The sequence below is a fragment of the Salvelinus sp. IW2-2015 genome, linkage group LG6.2 (genome assembly GCF_002910315.2).
Source record: "Salvelinus sp. IW2-2015 linkage group LG6.2, ASM291031v2, whole genome shotgun sequence".
Taxonomy (NCBI): domain Eukaryota; kingdom Metazoa; phylum Chordata; class Actinopteri; order Salmoniformes; family Salmonidae; genus Salvelinus; species Salvelinus sp. IW2-2015.
This window is the reverse complement of record NC_036846.1, coordinates 8,528,172-8,540,806: the sequence shown is the minus strand read 5'-3', so window position 1 is coordinate 8,540,806 and position 12,635 is coordinate 8,528,172. Positions and strand designations below refer to the sequence as shown.

The 12,635-nt window shown below is 41.4% G+C and overlaps 1 long non-coding RNA gene across 1 annotated transcript; it reads right to left on the bottom strand.

The window, feature by feature from the left end:
• Positions 1-11,235: 11,235 nt before the first annotated feature.
• LOC139027972 (uncharacterized) lies at positions 11,236-11,756 on the bottom strand. The gene is made up of 2 exons (XR_011480099.1): positions 11,681-11,756; positions 11,236-11,402 (listed from the first exon to the last, which is right to left on the bottom strand). It is a non-coding gene; the product is annotated as an uncharacterized lncRNA (long non-coding RNA).
• Positions 11,757-12,635: the final 879 nt, after the last annotated feature.

The window sequence follows — 12,635 nt, the reverse complement described above, 5'->3', positions numbered from 1 at the left end:
TCTGACTCTCACCAGTCCTGGGGTGACAGATTCCACACAGGCCTGCCAAGTCTCCTTAGCAACAGACAATACCAGGGCCCATTCAACTTCCATACACACCTCATGGACCTCTTATAGCATGCTAACAACCACTCCAGCAAGCCTTTCATTCCATTGAATTGTAGTTCGGAAATGACGTCAAAAGCAATATAGCATTATCTTTCTGATACCGGTACATATCAATAAAGGAGTGGTGAGGTATCATTTTTTTCAATTGTCCATTTCTTTATGGTTTTGCTAATGTTTTTTTCAGCTGCAACAAATCATGATTTAATAGTGACGTGCAAGAAGGGACAATGTATGCTTTCAGCTGGAGCTTCCTGATGGGCAGACCACAGGCTGTGAGGAATGCAACAACACCTCCTCCACACTGACTCTTAAAACAGGGGCCCCCCAGGGGTGTGTCGTCAGCCCTCTGCTGTACTCCCACAACTGTGTGGCTTTTCATGACACCAACTCCGTCATGTTTGCTGGTGTCGTCCAACAATAACGAGTCAGCCTATAGGGAGGCGGTACAGTGAACTGGCATTGTGAACCCGGGTCTCCTACGGAAGCAACCAATTTATTTTAGTTTACAATTGGCTCATTCATCCCCCTCCTCTCCCCTGTAACTATTCCCCAGGTCGTTGCTGCAAATGAGAACGTGTTCTCAGTCAACTTACCTGGTAAAATAACGGTTAAATAAAATAAAATAAATAAATTAGACCAAGAGGAAATTCCCTCTTGGGCCGAGGGCAGTAACAGGCGTGGCTACCTCATCACATGACTATGACCAACTTATGTTCCGATACACCAGGACATCAACCTCTCCCTTAACGTCAGCAAAACAAAGGAGTTGATTGTTGACTTCAGGAAGCAAAGGAGGGAACATGCCCCGATTCACATTAATGAGACTGCAGTAGTATCAGCAGTTTTAAGTTCCTTGGCAGCCACATCACGAGGACTTGACATGGACCAAAAACATCACCACTCTTGTCAAGAGGGCGCAACAGCGTCTATAAGGCGACTGAATAAATTAGGCATGCAACGCCGGGTCCTCTACAAATACTACCACTGCACCATTGAGAGCATCCTAACCGGTTGTATCACGGCCTGGTATGGGAATTACCCCATCCACGACCCCAAGGCCCTCCAGGACATCTACTCGAAACGGTGCCTGAGGAAGGCCCGCAGCATCATAAAGGAGACCACACACCCCATCTACAAGCTGTTCACTCCCTTATCGTTGGGCAGACGGTATCGGAGCATGAGGTCTGATACCAACAGGCTCAGAAACAGTTTCTATCTACAAGCCATCAGACTGCTGAACACTTGAACTGGACTGACACCTGCTCTGATTCTCCACACCTTATCACACATGCACACACACACCCACACCCACACATATACACTGAACAACAATATAAACGCAACATAAAGTGTTGGTCCCATGTTTCATGAGCTGAAATAAAAAATCCCTGAAATGTTCTATACACATAAATAAGCTTTTTATCTTAAATGTTGTGCAGAAATGTGTTCACATCCCTGTTAGTGAGCATTTCTCCTTTGCCAAGATATGCCACACCTGTCAGGTGGATGGATTATCAAGAAACTGATTAAACAGCATGATCATTACACAGGTGGACCTTGTGCTGGGGACAATAAATGGTCACTCTAAAATGTGCAGTTTTGTCACACAACACAATGCCACATATGTCTCAAGTTTTGAGGGAGTGTGCAATTAGTATGCTGACTGCAGGAATGTTCACCAGAGCTGTTGCCAGAGAATGTAATGTTAATTTCTCTACCATAAGCCGCCTCCAATGTTGTTTTAGAGAATTTGGCAGTACCTCCAACCGGCCTCACAACCGCAGACCAAGTGTATGGCGTGATGTGGGCGAGTGTAACGGATGTGAAATGGCTAGCTAGTTAGCGGGTACGCGCTAGTAGCGTTTCAATCAGTTACGTCACTTGCTCTGAAACCAATATGTAGGGTTTCCCCTTGCTCTGCAAGGGCCGTGGCCTTTGTGGAGCGATGGGTAACGATGCTTCGTGGGCGACCGTTGTTGATGTGTGCAGAAGGTCCCTGGTTCGCGCCCGGGTATGGGCGAGGGGACGGTTTAAAGTATACTGTTACATTGATGCTGTTGACCCGGATCACTGGTTGCTGCGGAAAAGGAGGAGGTTGAAAGGGGGGTGAGTGTAACGGATGTGAAATGGCTAGCTAGTTAGCGGGTACGCGCTAGTAGCGTTTCAATCAGTTACGTCACTTGCTCTGAAACCAATATGTAGGGTTTCCCCTTGCTCTGCAAGGGCCGCGGCTTTTGTGGAGCGATGGGTAACGACGCTTCGTGGGTGACTGTTGTCGATGTGTGCAGAGGGTCCCTGGTTCGCGCCCGTGTCGGGGYGAGGGGACGGTCTAAAGTTATACTGTTACACGAGCAGGTTGCTGATCTCAACGTTGTGAACAGAGTGCCCCATGGTGGGGTTATGGTATGGGCAGGCATAAGCTATTGACGAACACAATTGCATTTTATTGATGGCAATTTGAATGCACAGATATACTGTGACGAGATCCTGAGGCTCATTGTCATGCCATTCATCTGCCGCCATCACCTCATGTTTCAGCATGATAATGCACTGGCCCCATGTCGCAAGGATCTGTACACAATTCCTGGAAAATGTCTCAGTTCTTCCAGGGCCTGCATACTCACCAGAAACGTCACCCATTGAGTATGTTTGGGATGCTCTGGATCGACATGTACAACGTGTAAGCGTGTTCCAGTTCCCGCCAATATCCAGCAACTTCACACAGCCATTGAACAGGAGTGGGACAACATTTCACAGACCACAATCAACAGCCTGATCAACTCTATGCGAAGGAGATGTATAGCGCTGCATGAGGAAAGTGGTGGTAAAACCAGATACTGACACATTTTCTGATCCACGCCCCTACCTTTTTTATAAAGGTATCTGTGACCAACAGATGCATATCTGTATTACCATTCATGTGAAATCCAGAGATTAGAGTTTAATTTATTTATTTAAATTGACTGATTTCCTTATAAAGGGGGATACCTAGTCAGTTGTACAACTGAATGCATTCAACTGAAATGTGTCTTCCGCATTTAACCCAACCCCTCTGAATCAGAGAGGTGCGGGGGGCTGCCATAATCGACATCCACGTCTTATATGAACTGTAACTCAATAAAATCTTTGAAATTGTTGCATGTGTTTATATTTTTGTTCAGTATAATTCATACATTATAATTGCTGCTACCAGATTCTAATTATGATTGCTAAATACTGCACAATTTAAACAATTGCCCCCCAATCCCCCCTTCCACAAACATGTGTAAATATTGGACTATAAATTGTGCTTTCCTGTATTATACTTATACAGTATTATACTTACTCTACTGAGCAATTTACTTTATGTTCGTATTCTTATATTTTATGATTTCTTATTGTTGTTGCATTGTCCAGAAGGAACCTACAAGTAAACATTTAGTTGGAAGGTGTGTACCATGTGTAACCCGTACATACGACTAATAGAACTTGATGTTCTGCATTTGGTGTGTTCAACTCTAAATAAACACACTTGTTTTTCCTCTGTGGGTGGAACTCTTTTTTTCACAGTCAGCTGAACAAAAACAGTGTGTATGTGTGCAGTGTGTGCCAGCCAGGCCAAACAGCTATCTGTCACGACACACACTGTCAAACAGACAGACTGTCAGAGAGGGGGAAGTTGTATTAGGACCAGAAGTAGGTACCTGATGAGTTGGTATCAGGCCTGTTATGTAGGCAGTTCCCACGATCAGTCCATCATTACCCTGGGTTCTTTGGCAGGATATCACTCCCTTCCCACTGGGCACAGACGACAATTCAACGTAATTTCATTGACATGACGTTGAAACAACGTTGATTCAACCAGTGTGTGCCCAGTGGGTTCTGTCTCCCTCTCTTTCCTTTACTTGTTGTCTGACATCCTAAAAACAGGGACAACTGAACCGACAGGTAGGTGGCATCACCTGCTGGCAGTTGGTTGCTCTGATCCCAGCTTACGTCTAAAGCCTTTCCCTTCAAATTAGCCATCGACCCCAAGTCCCTGTTACAGGGCCAGCTGATTCCTGTTGAATGTGTCATAACATGAGCGCTGCCTCACATGTTTTATAGTCCCACGAAAGCCCAATGTTATCCCGCTCCCTGCTGAGAGATGCACAAAACAAAGGCTTACAACAAAGTCCCCCCCTCCAAACCTTTCCGCCATTGTACCCTACAGTACTTCCTCATTAAGTTCAGAAGGCCCCTCATACTGATAACATGCAGCACGAAAGCAGTCTGCATCATTTATAATATATGTTTGTTTATTTATTATTATATGTAAACATGCCAATTATATTGGCAAAAAACATTGACTCACATTACACTTCACACATTCACTAAATGAAAATAGCTTAGATACAAAGGAGAGAGAATGATGGAAGGAAGGTATGAGTGGTTGATGTGTCCTGGGAGTTGGTCGGTAAGGGCRTGGCAGATCAGTCAGAGAAGCAACGGGGTGAGGGGGAGGTTTCCTTCACCACTCCAATTTCAGTCTTTCACTGATCCCAGTTGAGCTGGAAGGCCCTCTGCCTGTCTCCACCGTGCGTTGCGTAGCCTGAACCATTTCTGGAACAAACAAAAAGAGCCCAAGACAGGTGTCAGAGACAGGTGACGTCACACCACGACATTGTTGCTATTGTTCCACCAGGTATTAGTTCCAAATAGTATTATTATTGGAGCGTTAGTCACAGAATCTGTAAACTGACCTGGGAGAGGTAATGGTAGGTTATACACTGAACAAACTCATAATTACATTAATATTCCTAAGCAATTTCCCCTTGGTGTTTTTCAGGGCAATGAGGTTGCAGGTCAATGAGGGCAATGAGGTTGCAGGTTGGCATTTATTGAGATTACTCATGTACAGGAGGCACAGCCAGAAAGTCATACAATCTGATTTTAAACCCAACCCCAACCTTAAAGGTATACTCAGCAATATGATGTAGACGCACAAAGTAAACAGCATAGTTTACAGCATAGACAACTAAGAGAGTTGAAGCGCGAAGGTACACTACTCTGCTGTTTTGGTCCCGTTGCTCCCACGTTGTAACAGCGTGAATACAATCCGTGCCATGTGTGTGAGCGTAGTCTTGCATCTCGCTCGACGCAATAGCTGCAGTGCTGCTCGAGGCAACGTCATTTCTACCTTTCAGTAGACATTGAAATATATATTTTTTCAGCTTTCAATTTTGTTCTTTTGTTTATTTTCTGAAGCATTTAATCTCTGGATTTCACTGTTTTGCCTTGTCTCACAACCATACTTTATTATGCTATGTATTACACATAGATCATTTAGAATAATTCACAAATATTTAATGCATCTGTTTAGATAAAGAGTCAAATAAATTGAAAAAATATCAATAGTTGATGTGCATAAATCATTTGTTGCTTTTTTTTACACAAAATAGTTGTCTCACAGTATTTGGTATTTGGTATTTTGTTATTTTATTAGGATCCCCATTAGCTGTTGCAAARGCAGCAACTACTCTTCCTGGGGTCCACACAAAACATGAAACATAATACATTGATACATATCAATGCATACACACAAACTATCTAGGTCAAATAGGGGAGAGGCACTGTGCCACGAGATGTTTCTTTATTTGTTTTTTAGAAACAAAGGTTTGCTGTTTATTTGAGCACTGCAAGATGGAAGGAAGTTCCATGCAATAAGGGCTCTATATACAGTTGAAGTCGGAAGTTTACATACACTTAGGTTGCAGTCATTAAAAAATGTTTTTCAACCACTCCACAAATTTCTTGTTAACAAACTATAGTTTTGGCAAGTCAGTTAGGACATCTACTTTGTGCATGACACAAGTAATTATTCCAACAATTGTTTACAGACAGAATATTTCACTTAGATTTCACATTACATACACATTACATTACACATTACACATTACATACACTAAGTTGACTGTGCCTTTAAACAGCTTGGAAAATTCCAGAAAATGATGTCATGGCTTTAGAAGCTTCTAATAGGCTAATTCAAACTCAGTGCCTTTTTGCTTGACATCATGGGAATACCAAAAGAAATCAGCAAAATAATTGTAGACCTCCACAAGTCTGGTTCATCCTTGGGAGCAATTTCCAAACGCCTGAAGGTACCACTTTCATCTGTACAAACAATAGTACCCAAGTATAAACACCATGGGTCCACGCAGCCGTCATACCGCTCAGGAAGGAGACACGTTCTGTCTCCTAGAGATGAACATACTTTGGTGCGAAAAGTGCAAATCAATCCCAGAACAACAGCAAAGGACCTTGTGAAGATGCTGGAGGAAACGGGTACAAAAGTATCTATATCCACAGTAAAAACGAGGAAGGAAGAAGCCACTGCTCCAAAACAGCCATAAAAAGCCGACTACGGTTTGCAACTGCACATAGGGACAAAGATCGTTCTTTTTGGAGAAATATCCTCTGGTCTGATGAAACAAAAATAGAACTGTTTGGCCATAAAGACCATCGTTATGTTTGGAGGTTAAAGGGGGAGGCTTGCAAGCCGAAGAACACCATCCCAACCGTGAAGCACGGGGTGGCAGCATCATGTTGTGGGGTGCTTTGCTGCAGGAGGGACTGGTGCACTTTACAAAATAGATTGCATCATGATGATGGACAATGATGGGTTATATTGAAGCAACATTTCAAGACATCAGTCAGGAAGTTAAAGCTTGGTTTCAAATGGGTCTTCCAAATTGACAGTGACCCCAAGCATTCTTCCAAAGTTGTGGCAAAATGGCTTAAGGACAACAAAGTCAAGGTATTGGAGTGGCCATCACAAAGCCCTGACCTCAATCCTATTATTTGTGGGCAGAACTGAAAATGCATGTGTGGGCAAGGAGGCCTACAAACCTGATTCAGTTACACCAGCTCTGTCAGGAGGAATGGGCCAAAATTCACCCAACTTATTGTGGGAAGCTTGTGGAAGGCTACCCGAAACGTTTGACCCAAGTTAAACAATTTAAAGGCAATGCTACCAAATACTAATTGAGTGTATGTAAACTTCTCACCCACTGGGAATGTGATGAAAAATAAAAGCTGAAATCAATCATTCTCTCTACTATTATTCTGACATTTCAAATTCTTAACATAAAATGGTGATCCTAACTGACCTAAGACAGGGAATTTTTCCTTGGATTAAATGTCAGGAATTGTGAAAAACTGAGTTTAAATGTATTTGGCTAAGGTGTATGTAAACTTCTGACTTCAACTGTAGGTCTATCATTTTAAATTGAGAATATATAGCTAGCTCATCGATATGCAAATGATGTGTGAGTTTAGCTATTCTCTGCTTCATATGTACATTGACAAGGGGCACATTAATTGCATATGCCCATTAGGCCAGTTATTCCCTCATACTGAAGGCCTATGGCTGCATGGGTGATGCATGCCACTATGATAAGATGCAAAATGGGTTCACATGGCTGATATCCTGAGACAAATTAGAGACAGATTCCTTTCACACATTTTTATTGCAGAATTGTCGTCTGTGATGAATGATCATCGATCCTAGTTCATCTAATGTTTTTAAGTTAACAATTAAAACCAGTTGAAACACTTCACTTCAATGAATCAACATCGAATGAATCCAAATATATATATATATWTTCTTTTTAAAATAAATAATCTAACTTGTTTGTAAATGTTAGACATTTTAGTAAGTAGGCTATTATTACTAAAGCATCATTTCGGGTGAATAAACATACCAGAGGTGGCCAACCTTGCTCCACTTCCTACTCTACTGGATGAGCAGACTTCTATTCCAGCCCAGCAATAATACTCATTATTATCAACTTATTAGGTTTTCTAAGTTGAATCGGRTGTGTTAGTGCTGGGCTGGGACAGAAGCCCAGCTTGCCCTGCTCCAGCCCTGCTCCAGCTGTAATACGTTTGTAGACTACATTGAGTGTGAATGAACTGTATTGTTGGATATAACATTTGCTAACATAAGTACACATACAACCCGTGGCATACAAGGATGTGCCAGGGTCTCTTGGGACATTCACTGGGACCTCTTCATCTGCAGACAGGCTTTCGCATCATTTTATTAATTAGATAGCTATTATCTCTCGGTCTGTCTTGATAGTTTTCCTCGTTAGGGGGAATATGTTCATAATGTCATCCGACAACCTGTCCTTTCTAACTAGTACACCTACTCCCTTTTCTGACAGCTGGAGTAGGAATCCTTTCACCCTCTTCCATTGCTGTTATCTCCATGTTTTTTGGTTGTGTTGCCCAGAACTAATGACAGGTGGAACTATGTTTCATGAATGGAAGATTTTCTAGCAAACATTTGCTCCTCACCTGATTGGTTAACGGCAGCGTGCAAGTTGCATAAAGTAGACCAGAGCTAAACTTTTTCTATCTCTCCACTAGCAGGGTTCACATCTTCCCACAATCCCCTGTGCATTGCTCCGCATGCTCCTGTTGAAAATGAATGGGGGCGAATTCGGAAGTGGTGGTAACCCCGTCAGGTGTGCCGCGAAACATTTCCTAATCTTGATAATTTTTTGGGACACTAATTTATAAACGTGACCTGTGGAGTGCACATATCATTTTGACTTGGGAGCACTTGTGCCGGTCAGATAATACATTAAATGGCACATGGTTACATCCAGGGGGCGCAACTTTGGTTTTAGCAGTAGGGGGGTCCTAATTATTATTACATATATATATATATWTWTTTTTTTTATTGAGACGGATAAACACTCCAAACAGCCTACCCAACCGCTCTACATGGTCCTAAAGCACACCGTAACAGATTTTGTATCACATTCCAATGATAAAACTGCATCCATGGTTACATCTGTATCTTTGTTTGAAGTCCAGTGCACTCAGGCTGTTGATACATTTGTATCATTTGATGGGCGCGCATCATGACCAAAATCACTTGTATCATTTTATTTGGTCTGTGAAAACCATTAGCATAGGCAAGTCTGATTAGGTTTAGCCAGATACTTTTATTTATTAATATATGGTTTTGGGCTTAGCTATACCACAACCTCTGCTGAAGAAACAAACGGAGCATGGCTTTGTGTCCGTGTTTACACCTTTACAATGCAGAAAACCGCTGGACTATAGCCCAAACCGTTCAAAACGAAATACCTATTTTGGAACTACTTTCTGGCACAGATTCACAAGATGCTCCTAAAGGGGTACACACAAATTAACCATCATGTGTAAGGAAAATATTTCAAATTAAGCCTATTTAATCTATAAAAAACATTGGTTACAGAAAATAGATGATTTGCAGTATGGATCAAATGAGATAGAGATCATTATACCACTTAATAAATTAACAGGGACATTTTAGGTGTGCTGCAGAATAGTATGTCCCATCAAGGTGTGTCACGGTTCAACAAAGGTTGGGATGGGAACCACTGGTATAAAATACTTTGTAAAGAGGTAGATACATGTTGTAAATGCTCTTTATGCAGGTGAGGGAGTGGTAACAGGGTGTGCCCTTCCCTTAAGGTACTGTAATGACTATTAAACAGCCAGCGCCATGTTCCAATTCATGTTCCAACAGTAGGTGGTTAAAAACATCCGCTGTAAATGAAGTAGGAGGACCAAGTACTCACTTCACCCAGAACCACATTTGTCCAGTCAAGTTTGCTGGGCATCTCCCATCTTTGTGCACTCACAATGGAAACACGCAGTCACAACAGCAGTGGAGTGAGCATGCCAAAACGGTTTGCAGAGGAGAGAGGGAGAACCTTTTGAGAAACGTGTCATWCTGGCTGCCATGATCTGTACTTGATAATCCTTCATTTGTTAATGCAAATAATGTGTGGGACAAAATCTGCTCACAGTACCTGAAACTTCCCTATAAAATGAACCCAGCTCACATGTCTTCCTCCAAAACAACACCAAAGGTGTAACTGTGAATCCTGAAACGGAACATATTGTTTCTCCATCAACTACAGTAGGCTATGTAAAAAGGACAATAAACAACACTGTGCATTACAACAAGGATATAAAACGGCTTAAATACTGAATTAGAATAACTAGCCTCTACATAAGAGGAATACTATTAGATAGAGATGTCTGTATAACTTCAAATATAGGATAGGCCCTACCATGACACTTTATATCCGTTTCTGTCATGCCAAATGATTACTCAATGGCTTGGTTATTGCATAATCAAGAGTAAAGTCAAACAACAAATATTGACTTAATACAATTTATGTTTTGACTGAATCCAAAGCTGATCCAACTGGCAACATTGTTATGTAACCCGATATTATTAGGACCACTGGTGTTCGTATTTGTTATTAGAATGTTTGGAATCTCTGTGATGATGGTAAATGCTCTATTTAAAAATGTCATCATCGTGTTATTTCGGGGACAGTGGCACTGCCATGGCATACGAGCCGAATGAGGCGCGCAAAGAGGCGTGGACGCGCGCAGAGTCAGCGCTGTCCGTATCACGCTATTCTCTGTTTACATTGTTCCCACTAAAAAACAAAAATAAAGGCTAGATATTTCGGTAGCATAATAGAGGTCGATAATATCTCATCAAAACAACGATCATTCTGCTGACCACTCATCTGCGGCCCATTACGCCTATTCAGTGAAATACCAATTGTCTCTGGAAAATTGGCTTGCTACATAGTAGCCTATTTGTTCAATGGTGCGCGGAAAAAAGAAGAAAAAACTAATTGGAAAGCACACTGCAACAACATTATAGCCTATAGGTTCCCAAAAATGTGTAACTCTCTGAATTGCTTTTTCTGTTCACGATAAATAAGGTAGCCATTTGATTGTTGACATTGTTGTTCAATTTGCAATATTAACTTAATTTAGAGTATTGGCAATAGTGTGTGGTGTCAATCATTATAGGGCGCTTCCAGCCTATCCACCCTCAGCAAAGTTTCTTTCCTCGCAACATTGTACCCTTCAGAGAAAAAGTAGATGTTCCTAGAGAGCGTGACCTTATCATTAGGCCTAAAACAACATCGAGAACATAATTGAACAGTGAACACTCACCGCTGTCTCTTCCTCGGTTAGTCCGCTTTCAGCTGCGATTAACATGAGTGTCGACTCATCCGGATGCTTGCTGACTCTGGTGAAATTCTCCTCCAGAATTTTGATCTGATCCTCCGCTAACTGCATACTTTCTATCCCATTTGAAGCCATGTTCCCTCCAAAAAGAGCTCTCAGCCACAGAAGTCGTTTTTGTAACGTAGCCTAGGCACTAAATTAGAACACTCCGTGTTTGAAGTTCCAATGCAAATGACGTCCGTTTGCCAGTAAACACCAGTGGAAACTAGGAAATGCTGGAGATAAGTACAAACAGAAATCGTTTAACAATTACAGCCCCTGCGAAACTAACGACCTAAAAGCATGTCACACTGACTGAGAATGTGGACCGTGTAAGCGTTACTACTGTCAACAGTGGTTATCCCAGAGCAAGTTTCACARAACACTCCCCTTTTATGTGAAATTTAATTGAAGTTTGAATCAACAAAATATGAGCACGTTTTAAAGTGACATACACATTAATATATGAATAAAGTAGGTCTACTAGAAAAGTTTAAATATTTCCATAACATACCTATAGTGCTTCAGCTTCTTCCACTCAACTGCTGACAATTCTGGTCTCTTCGCAGYATGCAACATATGCCTGGTGACGTCAGGAATGCACGAGGACAACAAAGTCCAGCTATACCTGCAACCTGCCAGATCAGGCTATTCTATTCCAAATAGTATTGTTCCATGAAATTCGCTACATGCTTTGAAATAATGTGTAAAATAATCCCACAATTTATTTCTACAACTGTAATAAACATGTAATTACTTGACATTTACTTACTTGGAACATGTAATGGAATCTATCATTCATTGCCATTCAGGGAGGTATTAGCCTAGAGTMTTAGGATGCCATAAACCAAGAGGAAATTGTAACAAACCATTAAAGGTGCATTATGCAGAAATGTCTCTGCCATTTCCTGGTTGCTAAAATTCTAATAGTTCGCCTAATTTCAGTTTATGTGACAAAACAAGCAAGTATAGTGTAGAGAACCATTGCACCATCTAAACCGCTGTAAAATATCGTCACCATAACCAAACATATTGTAACATATTGTACAAAACCAAGAGTAAAAGAGCAAAACCTAAACTTAAGAAGGGAAACATCTAAATAGTGCATATAGAACAGATATACCACTACTTAGACTTGCGTTCAAAGATAATGACAAATCTATATTCACATTTCTATGTGAATTTGGTTGGGTCACCCAAAAGGTTGACACTGGAGGATTTATTTATTTATTCTTTCCCAGTTTCCCTTAGTAGTGGTGACTTGGCTATACTTGCTATTACAATGGAAATTACCTTATGGTGTTGATTTTCTCTGGGATAAACAGCAAATACTTGCACACAAACGTTCACCAGTTTCAACAGAAGGTTCCTTTTCATGCTATTCTTAGACTCAGATTTGGCCCACAATTATAAGTTACTCTCACTGAACAGCTGGATAAGATGGCCAAAACCCCAGCCTTGCTTCTGTT